Source organism: Hyla sarda, chromosome 1, assembly GCF_029499605.1.
Source record: "Hyla sarda isolate aHylSar1 chromosome 1, aHylSar1.hap1, whole genome shotgun sequence".
NCBI lineage: Eukaryota > Metazoa > Chordata > Amphibia > Anura > Hylidae > Hyla > Hyla sarda.
The window spans coordinates 416,967,924-416,977,112 of NC_079189.1; the positions used below are offsets into that span (position 1 = coordinate 416,967,924).

Consider the following 9,189-nt stretch of genomic DNA (forward strand, 5'->3'; position numbering starts at 1 on the left):
TAACGGTCCCGCGGGTCCCATATGGAGAGAAAGTGTGGGATGGTGTTGTTCAGGGAGGCAGTGATAGATTCCAAGGAGCTGATTTCCCGAATACTGGCCATAAGTTCCCTCTCAGAAGGGGGGGCAGTTTGTTTCCAATACTTAGCAATAAGAGTCTTGGCAGCCAGAACAATGTGTAAAAACAGTCTGAACGGTCTCTTGGCCAAGGCTTAGGTGGACAAGTCCAGTAAGTAGACCAGGGGATCCAAGGGCACCCTAATTCCAAAAACCTCCCTGAGGAGAGCCTGTACTTGCATCCAAAATAGTTATCAATGGGCAGGTCCAAAATATGTGGTAAACATTGCCCAACCCCACCCCACATCTCCAACACTGGGGAGGTATGTCAGCGTTTAACTTATTTAGAAGAGCCGGGGTGTGATACCATCCCATAAGCATCTCATACAGTGTTTCTTTATAGGCAGTGCAGATCGAGGCCCAAGAGGTCCGGTCCCAAATCACCGCCATTGAGGAATCGTAACAGTAGTGTTGAGAGCCTCCTCCTAGCAATCTATGTAGCGGTGAGAGGGGGCGGCTCCATCCAGAGGAGAAATCAAAAGGGAATAAATGCTGGAAAGAAGTCCCTTCTACTGAGGCCCATTCCTACACAACCTCTTGAAGCTCGTAGGGAGGGATACCATCAACGAGCCACGCTGTGAAGACAATTAGTGTCTCAGTTGCATATATTGGGCCAGAGCAGAGGCAGGGAGGTCTGAACGGGATTGCAACTCGTCAAAGGGTAATAGAACTCAGGTGACCGGGTTAACTACATCGGCCCAGCAAAATAACCCCTCGACCCCCACGTCCCCACCATATGAGAAGTGCCACCCGGGGGAAAGGCAGGGTGATACAAAATGGACTGCATTGGGGAGAAGGTGGAAAGGAGATGGAACCGCCTAGCGCAGTAAGTCCATACATATCTCATGAAGGACATAGGGCCCAGTAAAGGATGTGGTGGGGATGGGAGTGGTAAGGACCACAGGAAAGTATTGGGATGCACCGGTGCCAGCCATAATTTTTCAAGCTCCATCCATTTACTATAGGCCCGATGAGTAGACCATGCTGCCAGGTGACGTAAATGAGCCACCCAGTAGTACTTCACAACGTTGGGCACTCCCAGTGCACTGCATTGAGACTGCCATTTGTCCAACAGCGCGCGGAGCTCTCGGAATAAAAAGGGGAAATTAACAGAGTATAGAGAGGAATAGCTAGGGGAGATAGAGACCCCCAAATATTTAATATCAGAAGGAGACCAGCGGACGCAAAACACCATTTCTAAATGGCGCTGCGGCACGGGAGGGTTATGATGAGAGCTCAGGAGCTATCAGCAGCCAGGACCCGTGGCTAATGATGGATATCGCCGCAGTTCAGGCAGATGTCAGACATTAACTCTTTAGACGCGGCGATCAAAGTTGATCGCTGTGTCTAAAGTGAAAGTGAAAGCTTACAGGCAGCTCAGTCAGGCTCAGTCATTGAATCGTGATGTCCTGATCAGCTAGGACGCATCAGGAGGGTGCCTTACCTGCCTCCTGTGTGTCCGATCGACGATTGATTGCTCCAAGCCTGAAATCCAGGCTTGAGCAATCAACCGCCGATAACACTGATCAATGCATTGCAATGCAATGGCAGTGATCAGTGTATTGAATCAATGTACTGCATGTTATAGTCCCCTATGGGGGCTATAACATTGCAAAAAAAAAAGTTAATAACGATGATTTAGCTCCTCCACTAATAAAAGTCTGAATCACCTGCCTTTTCCCATAAAAAAAACTGTGTAAATAAAAATAAACATATCCGGTATCGCTGCATGCGTAAATGTCCAAACTATAAAAATATAAAATCAATTATACCACACGGTCAATGGCGTACACACAAAAAAATTCCAAAATGTCCAAAATAGCGTATTTTGGGGCACTTTTTATACCATTAAAAATGAATAAAAAGCGATCAAAAAGTCTGATCAAAACAAAAATGGTACCAATAAAAACTTCAGATCACGGCGCAAAAAATACATCCCGTATGTGGAAAGATAAAAAAGTTATAGGGGTCAAAAGATGACAATTTTAAACGTAAAAATTTTCCTGCACGTAGTTATGATTTTTTTCAGAAGTAATACAAAATCGAACATATACAATTAGGGTATCATTTTAATCGTATGGAGCTACATAATGTACTGCGTAGAAACGGAGGCCCCCAAAATTTACAAAATGGCGTTCTTTCTTCCATTTTGTCGCACAATGATTTTCTTTTCCGTTTCGCCGTCAATTTTTGGGTAAAATGACTAATGTAGAAAGTAGAAATTATTGGCGCAAAAAATAAGCCATCATATGGATTTTTAGGTGCAAAATTGTAAGGATTATGATTTTAAAAGGTAAGGAAGAAAAAATGAAAGTGCAAAAACAGAAAAACGCTATGTCCTTAAGGGGTTAATATAGGTTTGGCTCATATGTGGTGGAAAAGCTTAGTCCACTGTATTTTTAATTCAATAATGTTGCAGAAAATATATACAAATATGGAATGGAGTCAATGGCAGACTATATAGATACAATTGCATACACCTGGGGCATACGTTTAGCTAAATGTTTTGGATAGTCCCAGTGAACCTGGATAACATATGTAGAAAAAAATGACAGCAAAACCCCCTGTACATATAACACCAATTTTCGCTGTGGTTTTCTCGTAATTGCAGATACAACTAAGGTTAACCTGAAAGGAATATTTTTTTTTTGTACCTGAAACATGATTGTAAGATACATACCATTGTCAAGAGGGAAACAAACCCTTTTGTGTTATGTTCCCAAGAGGCAAGTGATGCAACAAAGACAGTCAGAAATAAGTATCAACACTGAAAGAGATAAATACAATTTCTAAATGTCTTATTTGGGGCTTTTATATTATTTGAATTTACCAGAATATGGACCTTTGAAGAACCATACAATAAGAATGATGGAGGCAAAACAGTAAAGGGCTCTAGATGTTAACAGAAAATGGCTTCACTTTAGGAGATTACTTTCTTGTTTTGTTGTTCTTACCTTGTATATAATATGTAAATATGCTGTATATATGTATATTATGTTATGATGTTACCCAATGATTGTGTATCTTGGGATCTTGGTTGTTCTGACTGGCAAGTCATAGGCCAACATTTATCGTTGTCTTTAGACAGTTTTTTGAGGTGGAATTTCTGTTTTAACGCTCAGATTCCTTTCTGCCAAGCTGGCGGTGGATTTTGTTCTGTTTTGCAGATTCCTTGCGGAATGTTCATGGTATTTGTGCTAAATTTATGCAGAAGCATTTGCGCTCAACACACAGATTCTAGATGGACTCTCCACACTGGGTCCCCGGCGTCTCCGCCAATGATACCTGTCTGAAACTGCACTCTTTATCCGACACGTTTGAAAAAGAACAATAAAGATATTGAAGCTGCGATCCTGGTGAGTGCCGTCTACACTTCTTTTTCTGGAGGTAGCACCCGTATAGGACTTATTATACTTCACCCACCACATCTGTGTTAATCACTAAGCCTGTGATTGCAGCAGTGTCGGTAACTATTTATTCTTTTGCGTTCATGTCAGAACCACTGTAAAATCAGCCACCCCTGTGCAAATCATCAATTTAGGCCTCAAATGTACATGGTGCGCTCTCAATCCTGAGCCCTGTTGTGCATCCGCAGAGCATTTTACGCCCACATACGGAGTATGAAAATACCCCATATGTGGCCCTAAACTGTTGCCTTGAAATAAGACAGGGCTCCGAAGTGAGAGAGCGCCATGCGCATTTGAGGACTAAATTAGGGATTGCATAGGGGTGGATATAGGGGTATTCAATGCCAGTGATTCCCAAACAGGGTGCCTCCAGCTGTTGCTAAACTCCCAGCATACCTGGACAGTCAGTGGCTGTCCGGAAATGCTGGGAGTTGTTGTTTTGCAACAGCTGGAAGCTCCATTTTGGAAACACTGCCGTACAATATGTTTTTCATTTTTATTGGGGGGCACAGTATAAGGGGGTGTATATGTAATGGTTTACCCTTTATTTTGTGTTAGTGTAGTGTAGCGTAGTATTTTTAGGGTACATTCACACTGGCGGAGGTTTACAGTGAGTTTCCCGCTAGGAGTTTGCACTGTAGCGGAAAATATGCCACAGCTCAAACTTGAAGGAGGAAACTCACTGTAAACCTGCCCGTGTGAATGTACCCTGTACATTCACATGGGGGCAAACCTCCAGCTGTTGCAAAACTACAACTCCCAGCATGCACTGACTGTGCATGCTGGGAGTTGTACTTTTGCAACAGCTGGAGGCACACTGGTTGGAAAACCTTCAGTTAGGTTCTGTTACCTAACTCAGTATTTTCCAACCAGTGTGCCTCCAGCTGTTGAAAAAATTACAACTCCCAGCATGTACTGATCGCCGAAGGGCATGCATGCTGGGAGATGTAGTTATGCAACAGCTGGAGGTACACAACTACAACTCCTAGCATGCCGAGACAGCTGTTTGCTGTTTGGGCATGCTGGGATTTGCAGTTTTGCAACATCTGGAGGGCTACAGTTTAGAGACCACTGCACAGTGATCTCCAAACTGTGGCCCTCCAGATGTTGCAAAACTACAAATCCCAGCATGCCCAGACAGCAAACTGCTGTGTGCAGGGCCGGATTAACGTAAAGGCTGATGGAGCTGCAGCTCAAGGCCCCTACAGTAAAATAAGCCCAGCCGGCCGCCAAAAAGGCCGCCGAGGAGTGGAGCCGCCCGCGCTGCAAGACCGCGAGAGAACAGAGTTTAAATCCTCTCTACTCTCGCAACTCTGGACATCCCTGTGTCCCGAAAGATCTTTTCGGGACACAAGGATGTCCCGGCAGTTACCTCTCTGCGGTGGCCCCCGCGTAAACTTTAAAAACACAGGGGCTGCCGGGAGGTAGCCTGTGCACGTGCCCATGGCAACAGCAGAGCGGAACAGCACGGAGGAGGACGCCCGCGCGCGCATGGTAAGTTACCTGTATGTTGTACGTCATCTTCAGTGTTCCGACCACCACTCCTCCGACCCGGGACCTACTGCTATGGCCTGTAAGCCATAGCAGTAGATTGTGACCCCGGTCTGGAGGAGTGGTGGTTGGAACACTGTAGTGGGGCAGTACACAGGCATACAGCCTCCAGCCATACACTGTAAATGGCTGGAGGCTGTATGTCTGTGGGGGAGCTATACTGCACCTAATGTGGGGAGGTATACTGCACCTAATGTGGGGAGCTATACTGCACCTAATGTGTGGGAACTATACTGCACCTAATGTGGGGGAACTATACTGCACCTAATGTGGGGAAACTATACTGCACCTAATGTGGGGAGCTATACTGCACCTAATGTGGGGGACTATACTGCACCTAATGTGGGGAGCTATACTGCACCTAATGTGGGGAACTATACTGCACCTAATGTGGGGAACTAAACTGCACCTAATGTGGAGAGCTATACTGCACCTAATGTGGGGGAACCATACTGCACCTAATGTGGGGAATTATACTGCACATAATGTGGGGGAGTTATACTGCACTTAATGTGGGGAGCTATACTGCACCTAATGTGGGGGGAACTATACTGCACCTAATGTGGGGAATTATACTGCACATAATGTGGGGGAGTTATACTGCACCTAATGTGGGGAGCTAAACTGCACGTAATGTGGAGAGCTATACTGCACCTAATGTGGGGGAACTATACTGCACGTAATGTGAGGAGCTATACTGCACGTAATGTGGGGAGCTATACTGCACGTAATGTGGGGAACTATACTGCACCTAATGTGGGGGACTATACTGCACCTAATGTTGCCCATAAAAACCCGTTAAAGGTTAAGTTAAAAGTGTAACAATAAAAATAAGTTTTAGGAAGATTTTAATGGATCTGCAATTCACCTGATCACAGAGTGTATTAATCCCTCTGCTGGATGTGTGGGAATCAGAGATCCTGCAGCTGCTCATTAAAACAGATACATCATTCCTGCTTAAAATGCAATTATTGAAATGAGTTATTTTGCTTTGGGGTAGTAGATGTAAGGATTCAGTTTTAGATGCATTATTGTAACAAGATGTCTACCTTATCTACTACCAGTAAGCAAAGACATTTCAACTGAATGTTTTTACTTACTGAACTCAAATGTTTCAATTTTAGGTTTTCCAAGGGAAGAAATAGGTATAAAGAGTACCTGTCATGATCTTGATAAATTTTTTTAATTCTGTAAATTTAAAATAACAGCTGGACATTCTGCAGGCAGCAGGCGCCTGCAGAAATGCTCAGAAATGCACCATCTCCATAGCTGGCAATGCATTTCCAAATGAATGCCGTAGAAAGAATTGATATTTATTGTTTTTGCCAAATCTGGAATTAGAATTTCCACCTGAGATGTTTCCATCGCTGAAATTCTGCTGTGTACATAGTGCAGCAGAATCCTTTTGATTACAATGGGAGTCTGCTGCAACAAAATTTGTGAGTAGGAATTTTGCCATGTAAATAAAGCCTTAGGCTTCTAAGCTCAAATCATCATATTTTTCCTGTTTATTTTTGTAGAGTATTACTATTAAAGATTTGCATTCTGGAAACCAAAATGCAAATTTGTTACCTTGTCCTCAAGAAGTTCCTGTTTTCAGAAAATGAAACTTTAAAGACATATGCTTTGTTCTTAGGTTAACTCAATTCATCTGTAGGAAACTGCCTTTATTGATCCTAACTGTTGTTGGTGTAAGGCTGTGTTCACACATTGCGGTTTTGTTGTATATTTACTGTGGTTCCCTCGTGGAATTGCCACAAACTTTCCAAAAACACAGCAATTTTAATGCTATTTAAATAACTGCACGGAAAAAGTTGCGTTTTTATTGTGATTTTATAAAATAGCAGTGAAACCACAATGGCAACCGCAATGAAATTGCAACGTGTGAACATAACCTAAATCTGCAGCATAATGGCCCAAACTGGATGGAGTGATGTGCGTTTTTAGCCTTACAAACAGTGTATCCTTGCTACGTAAGATTCCTACAGCAGCTGCAATGTCTAATCCAGCAGTAGAAATGTATAACAATTGTTCTATAGCCTTCCCATACTGTATATTTGTCATTTCATAGCAAAGTAACTTGGCTGTTCATCTCCTTCAAGCAGATGATTTCTAGGATTTTACTGGTTTTGCATGTTACTATCTGAAAGTTTTAGTTAATTCTTGTACCTTATGTGGTGTCCCAGCACCAAATGCTGTCCTGTGGGCTTCGGGCATCCCTGCTGTCTATGTTGGGCCCACTTCTCCATTGTGTAATTTATTACACCGTGTTGTATTCCTCTATTATGTTATGTCAAATTATGTACTGTACCCTTAAGGGAATGCTGCAGAGTGACCAGGTGACCCTGATGCCACAGTTGGAGCCCTCCAACATTGACCTTTATGTTGTGTAGGGTGGGGGGGGGGGGTAGATGCTGTTTAGTTAAAGAGTACCTCTCCTTAACTTGATACATTTTATAATCCTCCCAGTTCACTGCCCCCATCATGATAAACCGCCCCCTGCCTTTATTTTTATTATTTTTTAGTTTTCTACCAGAATGACACAGCCTGGAGTTGGTGACAGCAAGAAGACACAATATAGTGGCTGAATGACACACCCTGGAGGTGGCGGCTACATGAGGAGACCATATAGTGCCTGAATGACACAGCGTGGAGGTGGCGGCAGCATAAGGAAGCCATATAGTAGCTGAATGACCTATCCTGGAGGTGGCAACAGCCTGACAAGACCATAGGGCCTCACAATTGAAAAGATATTTTTTATCATTTAAATTGGAGATTTCAAATAGATGAAGCTAAATTTTTTTATTTAATGTACCAGCAGCATGAGGAGACCACATGGTGGCACAGTGACACAGCCTGGAGGTGGCAGCAGCATGGGGAGACCATATAGTGGCTGAATGACACAGCCTGGAGGTGGCGGCAGCATGCGGAAACCATAATCTGGCAGAATGACACAGCCTGGAGGTGGCGGCAGCATGAGGAGACCATATAATGGCTGAATGACACAGCCTGGAGTTGCCGGTGGAAAGAGGTAACCATGTAGTGGCTGAATGACACAGCCTGGAGTTGGCAGCAGCAAGAGGGGACCATACAGTGGCTGAATGACACATCCTGGAGGTGGTGGCAGCGAAAGGAGACCATATAGTGGATGAATGACACAGCCTGGAGGTGGCGGAAGCATGAGTAGACCATATAGTGGCTGAATGACACAACCTGGAGTTGGCGGCAGCAAGAGGCGACCATATAGTGGCTGAATGACACAGCCTGGAGCTGGCATCAGTATGAGGAGAACATATGGTGGCAGAATGAGACAGCCTAGAGCTGGCATCAGCATGAGGAGAACATATGGCGGCAGAATGAGACAGCCTGGAGCTGGCATCAGCATGAGTAGAACATATGGAGGCAGTATGAGACAGCCTGGAGCTGGCACCAGCATGAGGAGAACATATGGTGGCAGTATGAGACAGCCTAGAGCTGGTATCAGCATGAAGAGAACATATGGCGGCAGTATGAGACAGCCTGGAGGTGGCATCAGCAGGAACAGGAGTCCTGAAAGTGACCCGGTGACAGAGTGGGGCGGTGGGTGACAATACCAGTACCCGGTGACGAAGGTGGGTAAAAAAAGAAGAACTTGGCATCAAATGTGTGGCATCAGGAGGATGGCAGGATCAGAATAGTAGCTGAGGCAGGTGGGCAGAAGAAAACGGTTTCTTTTGTAAAAGTGTTAGTGTGCACAAGTAAGTATTGAGGATATGCATTACATAAAACTTAACTTTGAATACTATTCTAAGGATAAAATATATGTTCCCAAAATTGTTTTTTTTATTTAACAAAAGGAAAGCTGTGCAAAAAACACCATGTGCCACCTACACCACCAAGTATTGATGTGATGCAAAGACCTCTAAAAGGTGGAAGGGAACAACGTATGGTCCATTGTAACAGGTGTGGGTAAACACTTCCCCTGTAAGGCCCTACTCTCGCATTATTAATTCCCTTCTTGGCAAATGTTACTCGCTCTAAAAAGGGCGGCCCCCCCACAGGAACCTCTCCCTATTTCCACCTAGAAACACTGCCATTTCCTAGGGTTTTTAAGTGGAAATAAGGAGAGATTCCTGTG

At 44.2% G+C, this 9,189-nt stretch overlaps 1 long non-coding RNA gene across 1 annotated transcript in view; it reads left to right on the plus strand.

The window, feature by feature from the left end:
- Nucleotides 1-8,488, plus strand: part of LOC130281411 (uncharacterized) — a 31,288-nt gene extending 22,800 nt beyond the window's left edge. Inside the window, exons 5-6 of the long non-coding RNA XR_008846035.1 lie at nucleotides 3,253-3,470; nucleotides 7,598-8,488. This is a non-coding gene — a long non-coding RNA (uncharacterized LOC130281411). The remainder of the gene's footprint in view (nucleotides 1-3,252; nucleotides 3,471-7,597) is intronic.
- The last annotated feature ends 701 nt before the right edge of the window (nucleotides 8,489-9,189 follow it).